The following is a 17,381-nucleotide window of genomic DNA, read 5'->3' as shown; positions in this document are numbered from 1 at the left end:
TGAAGAACAAATTACTGAGAAGATCTGATTGAGAATTTTTCCAAAAAGCCCGTGTAATGATACTAATAGAAGGGGGGGAAATGATGAAAGCCATTGTAACATATAGGAGACAGCCACTTCTCACAAGCTGCTTTGCTAAGAGAATTCTGATCTTGTTCAGGTATCAAGTAACCATCCTTAAGTCTTGGTGATATTTGGCCTTTTCTGGTCCCAGATGTGAATCTTGATTAGTCTAAGGCTTAGCAAGCCAGTGGTTCTCAAAGTGTGGTCTCCAGGGCAGCAACAACAGCATTGCCTGGGAACTGGTCAGAAATACAAATAATTGGGTCCTAAACGGACCTACTGAATCAGAAACTCCGAGCGTGAGCTTCAACAATCTATGACATAAAAATTGCTCCAGGTGATTCTGTTGCATGTGAAACTATACACTGCTCTTAGCTCATCATGGTAAACCCATACCCTCTGCTAACGGTTAACTGAGGAACAGGGTGTGATTGTGCTTTATGAGATACGAGCAGAGATCTCGTGAAGACGTCATCACGGTAGAAAGGCTTGCAGTGCACTCCTCATATGCTTCTTTGTCTCATCCTTTAAATTTTAAAAAAACTTTTATTTATTTACTTATTTATGGCCACACCACGCAGCTTGTGGGATCTTAGTTCCCTGACCAGATATGGAACCCGGGCCCCCCGCAGTGGAAGCGCTGAGTCCTAAGCACTGGACTGCCAGGGAATTCCCTAAAATTAAAAAAAAATTTTAGAATAATTTTAGATTGACAGAAAATTGCAAAGATACTGCAGAGATTCCTATTTACTTTATTACCAATTACCAGTTTCCCCTATTCATATCTTACTCTTAGTATGATACATTTGTCACAAATAATGAACCAGTATAGATACATTATTGTTAAGTAATGCCCATAATTTATTCAGATTTCCTTAGTTTTTACTTAATGTCCTTTGTTCCTTTCCAGGATATATTACATTTATACAGTGTGTCTCCTCTCGACTGCAACAATTTCTCAGACCCTCCTTGTTTTGAATGACCTTGACCATGTTGAGGATTACCAGTCAGGTCCCTCGGTTGAGTAGTCGCTTTAGAGTGTGTGGGCTGAAAAAACAACGCACCACAACGTGGGAACAGTGAGTCAAGTTTTATTTGGGGCAAAATGAGGACTGTAGCCCTGGAGATAGCATTTCAGAGAGCTCTGAGAAACTGCTCCGAAGAGGCAGGGGGAAGGTCAGTATATGTGGATTTTGGTGAAGGGTGGGTGGGTACATGCAATCCAGCACACATTTTTGCAGCAGGTTTCTGCTAGTCACAGGGAGCAGACGTCACCATGAAGGATTTTAGTGCTTTTCTAGATACGAGGAGATGCAAGAATTGGGCTCCTAAAATCTTCCCCTGAAAATCTCTAACTCTCTGAAGACCTGTTCTGCCAGTTTTCCCCAGAGCACAGAGCGCCCCATTCCTGATCTCCACGCTGAGCTCCTTTCAGGGCATGTGGGAGGTCAGCAGGGGCAGCAGCTCATGATCGAATCCTTGTAGAGGTAGGTGGCAAGTGCCAATTTGTAGTTGGCAGGTGCATCCTTTAAGAAAAAGTCATCCCTCTTGTTTCAGAGCATGGGTGCCATGGGGGTTCAGCTGAAGCTTTTTGATCATCGTTCTCCGTCGGCAATCTCATTCAACTGGAGGCAAGCCCTCTGGCGTTTCCTCGCGTTACCGCGTCCAAGCTTGTTCTGCTCCACGCACGACAGGCCAATAAATCGGGAGGTGTTGGAACAAGGAATAACAACTTTATTTGGTAAGACAGGAGTTCAAGAAAATGGTGGGCTAGAGTCCCAGAGAACTATCTTACCGGAGCCCGGCTGCTAGCTTTTTACAGAACGGAGAGGGGCAGGTGAGGAGATAAAGTAAAAAGCCCGGAGGGTTTCGCAGATATCTCCTGGTTTGGCCAGACTGAGGAGGGGATGCGTTAATATCTTCTTTCCAGCAGCCATTCACAGGTGGGCTGGGTCAGGATATTTCCCTGGGAGCCGAACAAAGGTATTTGAGTTTAACATTCAGGCAGAGGCGGCAGGGTTCCCTGCAACAGGCCATTATGTATGCTTTTAGCATAGGCAACATCCTCTTAGTGAATAACTTGTAACAAAAGCCACAGAAAGTAAAGGTTAAAGTCAAAGAAACAGATTTAATATGGAGTCAGATTTGTTCTTGCTTATGACACTCGTGGTGCAGAGGAAATGGCTCTGCAGACGCCCACGGCTCTCTCCCAGATTCCACAGTTCTAGCCTCCAACTTTCTGTTCCCTTTCCAAAAGGAATCTTCTTTAACTGTGGTTCAAGCGATGGATACAGAAAAGACTCAGCTGTTTCTGTGCCGTGCCCGGAGGCAATGAACCGACAGCTGCAAAACAACCAAAATAAAGTGACCTTCTGAGGAATGAATGGTATGCATCATTTACATACATCACCCGTCAACACTTACTGCAGTACGTTTTATTATACAGTTACTATTTTCATGTAAGAAATTGCACATCCACGTACTTAAAAGAAGAAATTACTCAAGTTCCCATCCCTTGTTAACGTTTTGGTGAATGTCACCTTTCATTTTTTTTTTTTCCTTTTTTGCGGTACGCGGGCCTCTCGCTGCTGTAGCCTCTCCCGCTGCGGAGCACAGGCTCCGGACGCGCAGGCTCAGCGGCCATGGCTCACGGGCCCAGCCGCTCCGCGGCATGTGGGATCTTCCCGGACCGGGGCACGAACCCGTGTCCCCTGCACCGGCAGGCGGACTCCCAACCACTGCGACACCAGGGAAGCCCTCACCTTTCTTTTCCTTTTCCTTTTCTTTTTGCGGTACGTGGGCCTCTCACTGTTGTGGCCTCTCCCGTTGCGGAGCACAGGCTCTGGACGCTCGGGCTCAGCGGCTCCGCGGCATGTGGGATCCTTCCGGACCGGGGCACGAACCCGTGTCCCCTGCATCGGCAGGCGGACTCTCAACCACTGCGCCACCAGGGAAGCCCCACCTTTCATTTTTGTGTGCATCTATTCATGAATTCTTGTGGGGTTTTTTTTGTTTGCTTACTTGTTTGTGTTTGCTTTTTGGTGAAAATGGACTCCTACCATCCATTTGTCTTCAGAAGTTGTCCTTGTGCGACATTTGCAAGGTGTCTGCACACATATATAACAGAACATTAAAGGAGGATCACTGTAAACTCAGTTTCTGCCCAGACCCACAGACTATAGGTGCCAATGAGGCCAGACTCGAAAGTGGGACCATCCACGCGTGACTTAAGCCAGAAACCCAACTTCTCCACCCCGGGTCCGTTTTACACCTGGTGCTGAAGAGCTGTTTTGTTTTGTCTTCATATGTTTGTTTACAAGAGCACTTGGTGCGCTGTGGGTTCCAGTCTCTCTTCAACATAGGAATGTGGTGAGGATGTTTTTGCACTTCAAGCTTCAAGGGGGAAAAGCTTCAACTGAGCCACTCAGAGCACTAGTATGGGGGAAGGGGCACGACCCAGAGAAGAATGGGCTCTCGCTCACGTTTGGAACATCTCAAGGGCTCAGGACTGTGCCGACAGCTCTGAAGATGTTCTGGGACAGCCTGGAGAAGAGGGAGGGGGAGAGGGGAAGAGAGGGAGAGGGAGAGACAGAATACGAATCAGGAGTCTTATATCCTTTCCAGGAGCGCCACCTGGAGGTGGGAGATGAACCCTGCGGGGAGAAGCTGGAAATGTAACCGTGGACTTGAGGGTTTCCTCACAGGACCTGTTGGAGGGGAAGCATCTACGGACAACACGTGAGAAAACTGCAGCCTTGAGAGAGGGAGGAGGAGGAACAGAAGCGCCAGGTAGGAACGTAAATAAAAAACTGACTATGGGCGTCCCTGGCGGCGCAGTGGTTAAGAATCCGTCTGCCAAGACAGGGGACACGGGTTCTAAGCCCTGGTCCGCAACAAGGGAAGCCAGGGCAATGAGAAGCCCGCGCACCGCAACGAAGAGTAGCCCCCTCTCGCCTCAACTAGAGAAAGCGCATGCGCAGCAACGAAGACCCCCCCCCCCCCGCCCCAACGCAGCCAAAAATAAATAGAATCAATGTAATTATCACACCTACATCTTTACAATGCGTATGCTTACAACTAGGGTGACCAGCTCTGATTTGCCTGGGACTTTCTCAGTTTTAGCCCTGAAATTTTCATGTCCTGGGAAACTCCTCATTCCCATATCCTGAGAACCGTCCCACCCCCAACCCCGGTCCCAGGAAAACTAGGATAGTTGGTCGTGCTGCTTGCACCCCTGTTAGATATGTCTCTTTATGATGAGGACACAGAGCCCAGGAGATTTCTTTATTTTAAATTCCGACTCAGCTTTTTAAAAAAATTGAAGTATAGTTGGTTTACAATACTGTGTTAGTTTCAGGTATACAGCAAAGTGATTCAGTTATTTTTTTCAGATTAAATTCCATTATAGTTTATTACAAGTATTGAGTATAATTCCCTGTGCTAAACAGTAATCCTTGTTGCTAATCTATTTTATGTATAGTAGTTTTTATCCATGAATCCCATATTCCTAATTATTCCCTCACTCCCTTGCTCTCCACTTTGGTAACCATAAGTTTGTTTTCTATGTCTGTGATTCTGTTCCTGTTTTTATATATAGATTCATTTGTATTATTTTTAAGATTCTACATATAAGTGATATCATATAGTATATGCCTTTCTCCGTTTGATTTACTTTACTAAGTATAATATTCTCTGCGTCCATCCATGTTGCTACAAATGGCAATATTTCATTCTTTTTTATGACTAATACTCCACTATATAAATATATATATATATATATATATCTTCTTAAGCCAGTCATCTGTTGATGGGCAATTGGGTTGTTTCCAAATCTTGGCTATTATAAATAGTGCTGCTATGAGCATTGGGGTACATGTATCTTTTTGAATGAGAGTTTTCCTTTTTTCCAGATATTTACCCAGGTTGGGATTGCTGGATCATATGGTACCTTTATTTTTAGTTTCTTAAGGAACCTCCATATTGTTTTCCATAGTGGCTGAACCAATTTATGCATTTCCACCAAGAGTGTACTAGGGTTCCCTTTTCTCCGCACCCTCTCCATTATTTATTATTTGTAGACTTTTTTTTTTTTTTTTTTTTTTTTGTGGTACGTGGGCCTTTCACTGTTGTGGCCTTTCCCGTTGCGGAGCACAGACTCCAGACATGCAGGCTCAGCGGCCATGGTTCACGGGCCTAGCCGCTCCGCGGCATATGGGATCTTCCCAGACCAGGGCACGAACCCCTGTCCCCTCCATTGGCAGGCGGACTCTCAACCACTGCGCCACCAGGGAAGCCCCTATTTGTAGACTTTTGGATGATAGCCATTCTGACTGGTGTGAGGTAATATCTTGTTGTGGTTTATATTAGTATTTCTCTAATAATTAGCCACGTTGAGCATCTTTCCACATGCCTGTTGGCCATCTGTATATCTTCTTTGGAAAAATATCTGTATAGGTCTTCTGCCCATTTTTTGATCAGGTTGTTTTTTTGTTTTTTGTTTTTTTGTTTTAATTGAGTTACATGAGCTATTTGTTTATTTTGAATATTAACCCCTTGTTGGTCTCATTGTTTGCAAATATTTTCTCCCAATCTGCAGGTTGTCTTTTTGTTTTGTTGGTGATTTCCTTTGATGTGCAAAAGCTTTTAAGTTTCATTAGGTCCCATTTGTTTAATTTTGCTTTTATTTCTTTTGCCTTGGGAGACTGATCTAAGAAAATATTGCTGTAATTTATGTCAGAAAATGTTTTGCCTATGTTCTCTTCGAAGAGTTTTATGGTATCCTGTCTTATATTTACGTCTTTAAGCCATTTTGAGTTTATTTTTGTGTATGGTACGAGGGAGTGTTCTAACTTCATTGCTTTTCCATGCAGCTGTCCAGGTTTCCCAACACAACTTGTTGAAGAGACTGTCTTTTCTCCATTGTATATTCTTGCCTCCTTGTTAAAGATTAATTGACTGTAGGTATGTGGGTTTCTTTCTGGGCTCTCTATTTTGTTCCATTGATCTATGTGTTTGTTTTTGTGCCAATACCATGCTATTTTGATTACTGTAGCTTTGTAGTATAGTCTGAAGTCTGGAAGGGTTATGCCTCCAGCACTGTTCTTTTTCCTCAGGATTGCTTTGGCAATTCTGGACGTTTTGTGGTTCCACATAAATTTTAGGATTATTTGTTCTAGTTCTGTGAAAAATGCCATTAGTATTTTGATAGGGATCACATTAAATCTGTAGATTGCTTTGGGGAGTATGGCCATTTTAGCAATATTAATCCTTCCAATCCAAGAGCATGGACTATCTTTTCATTGCTTTGAATCATCTTCATTTTCCTTTATCAACATTTTATAGTTTTCAGCATTATATGTCTTCCACCTCCTTGGTTAAGTTTATTTTTAGGTATTTTAACTTTTTTGACATGATTTTAAATGGGATTGTTTTTTTATTTTCTCTTTCTGGTATCTCATTATTAGTGTAAAGAAATACAACAGATTTCTATAAGTTAATTTTGTATCCTGCTACCTTGCTAAATTCATTTATCAGTTCTAATAGTTTTTGTATGAAGTCTTTAGGGTGTTCTATATAGAGTACCATCTGCATATAATGACAATTTTACCTCTTCCCTTCCAATTTGGATACCTTTTGTTTCTTGATCAGAGCATGTAGTCCATTGACATTTAAAGTAATTATTGATATGTATACAGGTATTTACTTATTGCCATTGTAATCCTTGTTTTCCAGTTGTTCTTGTAGTTCTTTGATCCATTCTTCTTGCTTCTTTTTTTAAAGTGAGTGAGTTTTTGTTTTTTTTTTCTAATTAATTTATTTATTTTGGGCTCTGTTAGGTCTTCGTTTCTGTGCGAGGACTTTCTCTAGTTGTGGCGAGCGGGGGCCACTCTTCATCGCGGTGCGTGGGCCTCTCACTGTTGCAGCCTCTCTTGTTGCGGAGCATAGGCTCCAGACGCGCAGGCTCAGTAGTTGTGGCTCATGGGTCCAGTTGCTCCGCAGCCTGTGGGATCCTCCCAGACCAGGGCTCGAACCCGTGTCCCCTGCATTGGCAGGCAGACTCTCAACCACTGCACCACCAGGGAAGCCCCCCTTTCTTCTTTTTGTTTTTTCTTTCATGGTTTGATGGTTTTCTTTTGTAGTATGCTTGAGTTTCTTTCTTTTTGATTTTTGTAGATCTATTCTATACTTTTAATATTTTTGTTTGGGGGGGCCGTACCATGAAGCTTGTGCGATCTTAGTTCCCCAACCAGGGATTGAACCCGGGCCTCATCAGTAAAAGCCCCGAGTCCTAACCAGTGGGCCACCAGGAAATTCCCAACTATATTTTTCTGATTTGCGGTTCCCATGGAGTTCAAGTATGCTGACCCATAACTATATCTACTGGTTTTAAAGTGATATTCATTCAAGTTCAAACACATTCTAAAAGACCTACATTTTTATACTCCCCTCCCTGACATTGTGTGATTTTTGATGTCCTATTTTCCATCTTCATGTTTATCCTTTTGCTGTTCATTGTAGTTATAATCGCTTTCGCAGAATTTTTGGATTTTTAAAAATATATATACTGGCTTATTTAAGTGATCTTCAGTCTTTTTATATATTTGCCTTTCTTTTTGCGATTTTCCCTTTCCTGTATATTCTTGCTCCTTTTCTATTTAGAGAAGATCCTCCAATATTTCTTTCAGGGTAGGTTTAGTATTGCTGAATCCTTTTAGTTTTTCTTGTCTGAGAAGTTTTTTTTTTTTTTTTATCTCTCCATCCATTCTAAATGATAATCTTGCTGGGTAGGGTATTCTAGGTTGCAGGTTTTTCCCTTTCCGGACTTTGAATATCTCATGCCACTCCCTTCTGGCCTGTGAAGTTTCTGCAGAGAATTCAGCTGATAGCCTCCTGGGGGTTCCCTTGTAACTGACTCTTTGTTTTTCTCTTGCTGTCTTTAGAATCCTCTCTTTATCTCTAACTTTTGGCATCTTAACTATGATATGTCTTGGTACGCGTCCATTTGGGTTCATCTTCTTTGGGACCCTCTGTGCTTCCTGAGCCTGAATATCTGTTTCCTTCTTTAGGTTTGGGAACTTTTCAGCCATAATTTCTTCGAATACATTTTCGATCCCTTTCTCTCTCACTACTCCTTCCGAAACCCCTATTATGTGTACTTTGGCACGTTTTATATTATCCCATAGACCTCATATGTTGCTTTCTTTTTTTTTTTTTCATTTGTCTTTCTGTCTGCTTTTCTGATTGGGTGACTTCCATTATTCTATCTTCCATATTACTTATTCATTCTGTGTCATTTAGTCTGCCATTCATTGCTTCTAGATTGGTTTTCGTCTGGGCAATTGAATTGTCTATTTTTAATTGGTTCATCTTTATAGTTTCTATTGGGTTGGCCAAAAAGTTCATTCATTTTGGCCAACCCAATAGTTCCTTGTTACAATGACCTACATTTCTATCCATAATCTTTCTTAATTCAGTTAGCATTTTTATTATCTTTTTTTGAACTCAAGGTCTAGTAGACTGGTATTTCATTATTCTTTCAGATTTCTCTTGTTCTTATAATTGGGAATAGTTCCTATGCCTTTTCATTTTACTTAACTTTCTCTGTCTCTATGAATTTAGGAGAAACAGTTGTCTACTGTGGCTTTGAAGGGATGTTTTTATTGGGAATGTCCCTGTGTAGACTGTGCATCCAATATTTTGCTGTGAGGGCTGGCTTTGGTATGGGCACCAGCCACACCTTTCCTCAGGATGTGCTGGCCATTATCCCCTTGATAGGGGGTGTTGTTGGCGTTATAGTATCTAGAGTTTGTGCTGGATGTGAGGCGGGGCCTCCTCTTTGCTCTGTGGTTGTCACAGCCCTGTCGGGGGGCGGGTCTGCTCCCCAGTTGTTGGAGTAGCAGCTCTGAGGGTCGGTTTCAATCAGGCTCTGTTGCCCTTGAGTGGGTGCCCTGCCCCAGGGGAGGTGATTGGTGAAGCAAATGAGTCATGTGTGGTCACAGAGGACCTATGCACCACCTGTGTAGATGTTCATGTCTCTGCTCAGAGGCAGCCCAAGGTTGCACCCCTTTCTCTCTTGTGTTCATCCCAGATCTAGTGCAAAGCTATGGTGTAGGGACTTCCCTGACGGTCCAGTGGTTAAGACTCTGCGCTTCCACTGCAGGGGCTGTGGGTTTGATCCCTGGTCGGGGAACTAAGATCCTGCATGCCTCATGGTGAGGTCAAATAAATGAATACGTAAATAAGGCTATGATGTAGAGTAGGCTGGGGCTGCTCGTCAGGGCACTGTGGCTGCAGGAATGGAAGTGGCTGCACTGCTGCCTGGGATCTGGGCTGCCTCTGGGGCAGACTTCTCCCAGGACCTGCCCACCCCTGGGAGACAGACGGCTGTGTACCGCTGACCACACCCGACAGACCATGGCTATCCCACCTGGCTCACGCCCCAGGGCCTCTGGGCTGTCTCTGCGCAGCTATATGAATCCTCTCCCAGGGCCTTTGTGCCTGAGATTCAGTGCTTGGCTGCTGCGTACTCCTGCGGCGATAACATGCACACACTGAGAACGTCTGCTCAGCTACACCTGCCACCCTGTGTGCACGCCGACAGTGGCCTTTGCAGCTCTGTCTGGCTCACATCCCAGGTGCCCTTGTCTGTCTCTGCAGAGTTAGACCAAGTCTCTGCCCAGATCTCATGCGTGGCTGTGGCGTGGAGTGAGCAGGGCCAGAGTGTTGGCCCCTTTGGATTGGGAAGTGCAGCTAGGCAACAGCTACCAGAGCAGGGCTCTCTCTGCCCTGGCTGTCAGCGAGCCAGCGCACATGCACTCCTCGCGAGTAGAGGCCAGGCTTCTCCAGCCCTTCTATCTGTTTCTGGAGATTTCCTGGCAGGCCAGGGGGCTTGTCTCCTCCCTGCAGGACCCCAGGACTGGTATGCCCAGGTTGTGGCTCAACCTCTCACTTCCCAGGGTGAGGGTCCTCCTGTGGTGGACCTTCTCCTCCTTATAGATCCCTCCCAGGGGCACAGATACTAACCGAAGGCCTTTTTTTCCATCCTACCTGGTTACCTGGAGATCTTTCTAGCAGCTTTGGTTGTATAGGAGATCTTCTGCCAGTTTCCAGTTAGTTTTCCATGAGAATTGTTCCACATGTAGATGTATTTTTTTTTTTTTTTGGCTGCACCCCGCATGGCTTGCAGGGTCTTAGTTCCCTGACCAGGGACAGAACCTGAGCCCCCTACAGTAGAAGCGCAGAGTCCTAACCACTGGACCGCCAGGAAAGTCCCTTTAAATGTATATTTGATGTGTTTGTGGCAGGGAGGTGAGCTTCACGTCCTCCTACTCTGCCATCTTCAACCACCTCCCGAGCCCTGGAGATTTTAAAGAAATTTTCCCAAGTTCACATAACTCCAAGCTTGTATCCAGCCCTGTCTGAAAACGAAGGACTGTCCTGTTTCCACAGTTCTTAGCTTCTTCTCCGGCATGTCCCACGTGGAAGACATAAGTTAAGAAAACAAAACTAGACTACACTTGCTACCGCATTTTTGATTTTAGAAAATAAAAGGTCAGGAATCACTCCATTAAAATTAAAGACTTATGGGCTTCCCTGGTGGCGCAGTGGTTGGGAGTCCGCCTGCCAATGCAGGGGACGCGGGTTCGTGCCCCGGTCCGGGAGGATCCCACGTGCCGCGGAGCGGCTGGGCCCGTGAGCCATGGCCGCTGAGCCTGCGTGTCTGGAGCCTGTGCTCCGCAACGGGAGAGGCCACAACAGTGAGAGGCCCGCGTACAGTGAGAGGCCCACGTACCGCAAAAAAAAAAAAAAAAAAAAAAATTAAAGACTTACTATAGTAATTTAAGGAGGATAAATACCAGAGCGGGTGTCCATAAAAGATAGCTCTTAAGGTCATTGATTTTAATAATATTCGTCAAGATGCTTTGATCAGAACAAAATCCCTTCTCAGACTAGCTTAGACGCAAAGGAATTTCTGGGTCGTTTGGGGGTTTTTTGTTTTGGCTTTGGCTCAGAAGGTTCCCAGAATGATTGAACAAGAAAGCTGTAAGAAGGGAAGAAATGCTGAGTTTTGGAAGCAATCAGAAACCAAAAATCAGAGCTGAAGACACGATCTCTCCGTCTCCTTTTTCCGATGCTCTGAGTCATCTTCGTGTTTCTCAGTAAAGACGAGTTTCCTCCACATGGTGAGACAGATGGTCCCTGAGAGCTCCCAAGTTTTAAAGAGAATGACTTCTAGGGCAAGAGGAACACAGAGACACTCCCCCGCCTCCCCATCCTGACAAGATGCTGTGACTTAAGCACCTTGTCAACCAGGCTGGGTGGCTCGGTGGGGAGGGGAGCAAAGTGAATTCTCCTTCAGATGCACCATCCCTAGAGAATATGATCTCGGATGGCCTTGGCCTGCAGAGCCTTGAAGCAGGATTTCAGTTCCCGGCCAGAGGTTGAGGTCAGACCGCAGCCGTGAGGGCGCTGAATCCTAGTCACTAGACCAGCGGCCGGTGACAAGGCCCCTGGCCCTTTGGCTTTGTAGAAATGAATTCCCACAAAGACGGAAAGTAGTGAAGCAAGTAAAGTGTTTATTGGGAGGAAAAAGAGTATGTGTGGATAGGCACACACAGGTGGGCTCAGAGAGAGAGTCGCGCCCTTGTGGTAGTTTGAATCACTTACATGGGGAATTTCTTCCGGGTTTCCTCTGGCCAATCATCTTGCTTTGCCTGGTTCTGAGTCCAGTACTTGGTTTATCTCAGGGTCCTCCCCTGCATGCGCGTGCATCTCTCAGCCAAGGTGGATTCTTGCGAAGAGGCCTATGGGTAGGCTGACATCACTCCCTTTTTGACCTCGAAGGAGCCTTTCTGAGCCTGTGTATTCGGGAAGGTCTCCTCGACCTCGAGAGTGAGAAATATGTGTTGTCTTACCTGGGCAGGGCTCAGCTTCTCCTCCCTCCTGTTACAGTCTTTATCTTGGAGTATCTGTCCACAGGGGACAAACTCCAGCTGTTCCTCCTGGGGCCCAACTATCTCCTGCCTCAGCTTCTGGTTGAAGCTGGGATGAAGACAGGGCCAGCTTCAAGGGCAGGCAACCAGGGCAAAGGGGACCTCACACTCAGAAGGAGACCCACGCTTGGGTTCTAACGCTCTGCCGTCTGCGGTCACCGTCGTGAAGTTCTTTTTTTATGTGTGTGTGTGTGGTACGCGGGCCTCTCAGTGCTGTGGCCTCTCCCGTTGCGGAGCACAGGCTCCGGACGCGCAGGCCCAGCGGCCATGGCTCACGGGCCCTCCGGGGCACGAACCCGTGTCCCCTGCATCGGCAGGCGGACTCTCAATCACTGCGCCACCAGGGAAGCCCCATCGTAAAGTTCTTAATCGTGCATCTTTGTGTTTTGTTGGTGAATTCCGATGGGACAATGGAGCATATGCTGAGAGCTTGGAGGCGAGGTTCCTGCTTCTCCTGGCATTCCTGCTGCCTCCCTACTTTCCTGTATTAATCTGTTCAGGCTGCTTTAACAAACTACCACAGACTGGGTGGCTGAAACAACCAAAATCTGTTCTCTCACAGCTCTGGAGGACACAAGTCCAAAGTCAAGCTGTGCTCGGGGTTGGTTCCTTGTGTTCCACACCGCTCTCCTGGTGTCTGGAGGGTCTCGGGGGAAACTTTGGTGTTTCTTGGCTTGTAGACATATCATCCTGACCCCTGCTTTCATCTTCACGTGGTGCTCTCCCTGGGTCCAAATTTCCCCTTTTTACAAGGATACAATCATATTGATTGAGGGCTCACCCTATTCCAGTATGACCTCATCCTTTTAATTAATCTGCAATGGCCCCTCTGCAAATAAGGCAACATTCTGAGGTACTGGGGGTTTAGGACTTAAAGATGTGGATTTCGGGGGTAGACAAAATTCAGCCCATAAGAGTGTGTGCTGGTGTGTGACTGTGTATGTGTAGAGGCTCTGTGTAGCTCGCTCTGTGGATGTCTGTATAGAACTCTGTGTGTGTGTGTGTGTGTGTGTGTGTGTGTGTGTGTGTGTCTTATGGACCAAATGTTGGTGCCCCCCCCCCTCCCCCGTGAAATTCATTGTGTTGAATCTCTAAACTCCAGTCCCATTGTATTTGGAAATGGGGCCTCTAAGGAAGTAATTAAAGGCTGAATGAGGTCATAAGGGTGGGGCCTTCATCAATAGGATTAGTATCAAGGGGAGGAAAGGTCACATGAGGACACAGTGAGGAGGTGTCCATCTGCGAGCCAGGAAGAGGGCTCTTAACAGAAACTGAATTGACCGACACCTTGATCTTGGTCTTCCAGCCTCCAGAACTGAGAAAACAAATGTCCGTTGTTTCAATCATCCAATCTATGGTATTTTATTGTGGCAGCTGGAGGAGACTAGTATAGTCTGTGTGTGCGTGTGTGTGTGTGTGTGTGTGTGTGAGAGAGAGAGAGAGAGACAGAGACAGAGACAGAGAGAGAGAGTCTGGATAGCAGAGCCCCCCACCCCTATGTATTGTTTGCCTTCCAGGTAAATCCAGAGTGTGTCTTCTCTTTTCTTGCCTCCAAGCATCCTGACCCCTCACTCTCCTCCACCTTCTGTCTTCTCCTTGAGCCTCCCACAACACATACACACGTACACGTGTGCATGCACACATAAACATACATACATATATGGACACATAAACCCCCACACGGCATGAGAGCAAAGAGACAGACACACCCTAGGGAGAAACAAAGGAGGTGGGGGAATCAGGGACCTGAGAGTCAGGAGACCTCTCTACTCTTGGCCCCCTTTCCCCCATGCTACACCCACTTTTCTTCACTGTATTTTACAGTCAGCAATGGCAAAGGTGCAAACAGCAAAGCTTCCTAGGAAACCGGCCCCATCCAAGTTGCAGAACAGCTGGGACTCTTTTCCAAAGAGATGCTGGCTGGACCCCCTCCCTCGGACAAACCCACGGCCACTGTAGGATATATGGCCCCAGAGACTTAGCACATCAAAGATGGAAAGGAGTGCAGAAACCATCCTATCCTGCTTGTCTCTCACTTTTAAAGATCTGAAAACTGAGAAAGGGGTTTAAAAAATGTCTTTCCTTGCACGTTAGAACACGCCTTTCCTGGCTTAATTCAGTTCTTCTTCTGGCGATTCATTCAGATTTCAGAAAGCATGGGTCTAGGACAGGGGTTGGCAAACTATGGCCCACAACTTGTGTTTATAAATAAAGGTTTATTAGAACACAGCTGCCCCTGTTTGTGTATCATCTATGGCTGCCTTCATGCTGCAACAGCAGAGAAGCATAGTCTCAACAGAGGTCCTGTGGCCCACAGACGCTGAAAATATTGCCCTCTGGTCCTTTTCAGAAAGTTTGCCGACCTCTGGCCTGGATTTTAGATGAGATCTGCCACTTCTTTCGGTACTTCTTTGAAAAAAACAAATCCCTTTGATTCTGACCATCTGAGGTCCCTTCTGCTTTGTCTCTGGATGTTCTATCATGTACATACAGTTTCTGGAGGAAAAGACACTAACCAGACCCTCTGTTATTATTCCCGATAACGTGGGCATGCATTAACCAAAGATAAGACTCGGAGGTTTTCTTCTTTGCCTATTCGTTGTAGCACTTGTATGAGTAGAAACTTGGCTTATTCATTTATTTGGTTGTCCTGAGGTACAGGTTATAAATGAAAGGCAGGAGAAACACTTAATTTCTTTCCTCTGCGTTTTAAAATTTTGTGAGTTGTGTTTCTAGCATCTTCCAAAGGTAGCCAATAATATCTTTTTCTAAATTGATCCAGTAAGTAGGAGGCCCCCCACCCCTTACCTCTTTGGGTGAAAGTCTGTGAGGCTGTGAGCCTAGACTCTTCACTATCAGTTCCAGACTCATAGGGACAGCTGGTCTGAATAATAATGGTGACACAGAAATAGAAATAGGCGAGAGACATAAAGAAAAAAAGGCATTTGAGTATGTGGATGTATTGACTGTTGTCTGAGGCTATCTCTAGCTGTCTTTTTCCTTTGTCTGGTTACATGATTGAGTTTCTTCCTCCCTCCCTCCCTCCCTCCCTCCCTCCCTTCCTTCCTTCCTTCCTTATTGTTTTTTTGTTTTGTTTTCTCTGGCTGCGTTGGTCTTCCTTGCTGTGCGCGGGCTTTCTGTAGTTGCGGCAAGTGGGGGGGCTACTCTTTGTTGCGGTGCGTGGGCTTCTCATTGCAGTGGCTTCTCTTGCTGTGGAGCACGGGCTCTAGGTGCGCGGGCTTCAGTAGCCGTGACACGCGGGCTCAGTAGTTGTGGTACACGGGCTAAGTGGTTCTGCGGCATGTGGGATCTTCCCGGACCAGGGATCGAACCCGTGACCCCTGCGTTGGCAGGCGGATTCTGAACCACTGTGCCACCAGGGAAGTCCCTCTTCATTCTTTTAAAGTCTTTTCAAGTTAGGTTTTTCCTTTTGTCATTTCCATCCAAGTGTCTGAACTATGCTGGCAATGGAAGGTGGTGCAGATGAAAATAGAAATGATCATATTTCATCAAATTGAAGGCATTTCATCAAATGAAAAACAACAAGCTTTTCAATAACGGGTACTGGGACAATTGATTATCCAAATGGAAAAATTAGATCTTTACCTCACTCCTTGACAAAAATTAATTTCAGATGGATTAAATATGAAAACCAAATTAAAACTTTTTTTTTAAAAACAAAATTTTTAAGATTTTAAGTTTCAGAGAACATAGAGGAGAGTCTGTTTCTCATGTTAAGTTTCCAGACACGAAGAAATCTCTCAAAATCGAAATAAAAAGATGAATTACTTAGAGTAGCCAATATTGAAAGATACAAAGAAGAATGAAAATACAAATCATAGATTTACTGGAGGTATTTGCAGCATATAGCTTACAAAGGAAAGGTGTGCCTACTATATAATTATGCCCTTTAAATCAGTACAGAAAATACCAACGATTCAACAGAAAAGAAACCCCGAATGGTCAATATTCCTCATTCATAACCAGGAAAATGCAAATTAAAGCAGCAATGAGGTATCTTTATATAAGCAGCTTAAAACAGGTTATGGGTTCACATATTTCGTCAGCAAAAATTCCAAAGTTTAATACACTTATGAATTGGTAAGGATGCAGGGAATTGGAAACATACATCCTTGGTGGAAGAATAAATAGGGGAAACTAGCTTCGTTATCAGTTTGCCTCTTCTAGTGCGTTAAAAGGTGTGGACATCATAGAAGACAGATTTTACTTCTAAATGTAAACCCTCAAGCGATCACACATGTGAGCGAGAAGGTAGCTCCAAGGATGTTTATTGCAGCATTTTGCTGACAGCATAGCATTGGAAACAACCCAAACATCTAGCAGTCTGGGAAAGAAAGAGAAACCATGGTTTGTGCATACAACCAAGTCCTTTTAAAAATTTTCTTTTATTGAGATATAATTCACATACCATAGAATCTATGCTTCTGAAGCGTACGATGCAATGGTCTTTAGTTTATTCACGAGGTTGTGCGACCATCACCACTGTCTAATTCTACATCATTGTCATCACCCCAAAAAGATACCCCATGCCTGTTTGCACTCACTCCAAATTCCTCCCCTCCCCTAGCCCCTGGCAACCAGTAATCTGCTTTCCATCTCTGAGGATTTGTCCTCTCTGGATATTTCATATACATGGAATCCTACAATCTGAAGTGTTTTGTGCCAGGCTCCTTTCACCTAGCATAATGTTCCCAGGGTTCATCCAGGTTGTGGCATGTAAAAGTGCTTCATTCTTTTTTGTGGCTGAATAATATTCCATGGTATGGTTAACAACTGAATTCTGTACGGCAGGCAATAAGATAGAGACACAAAAGTCACCTAGATGAATTTCAAAAGCATAATGTCGAAGGCAATAAAAAAGGTGACAAAACTGTAATAATGATTCCATGTATACGTACAATGTTGTAATAACACACAAAATATTACCATATATTGACTATTGATAGATGCTTGAGGAGTAAAAGTATGAAAAAAATGCATCGGTATAATATATACCCCTTTGGGTAATGTCGACCTCTTAGGAAGAGAGGAAGGAAAATGGATTGGGAGTGCTAGAATGAAAACACAGCAAAGTGTTAATGTTTTAAAAATAAGGTCAGTGTGCATATTTCCACTTATATTATTGGGTGTTTTTCTTTATGATAGAATTGCTTCATAATTAAAAACTTCAATAAGGTTATCCAGGGAATTCCCTGGTGGTCCAGTGATTAGGACTCCCTGCTCTCACTGCCGAGGGTCTGGGTTCAATCCCAGGTCGGGGAACTGAGATCCTACAAGCTGCACGGCACGGCCAAAAAAAAAAAA

This window comes from Phocoena sinus, chromosome 19, assembly GCF_008692025.1.
Source record: "Phocoena sinus isolate mPhoSin1 chromosome 19, mPhoSin1.pri, whole genome shotgun sequence".
Lineage (NCBI taxonomy): Eukaryota > Metazoa > Chordata > Mammalia > Artiodactyla > Phocoenidae > Phocoena > Phocoena sinus.
The sequence above is the reverse complement of the archived record's forward strand: the minus strand, read 5'-3'. Positions refer to the sequence as shown.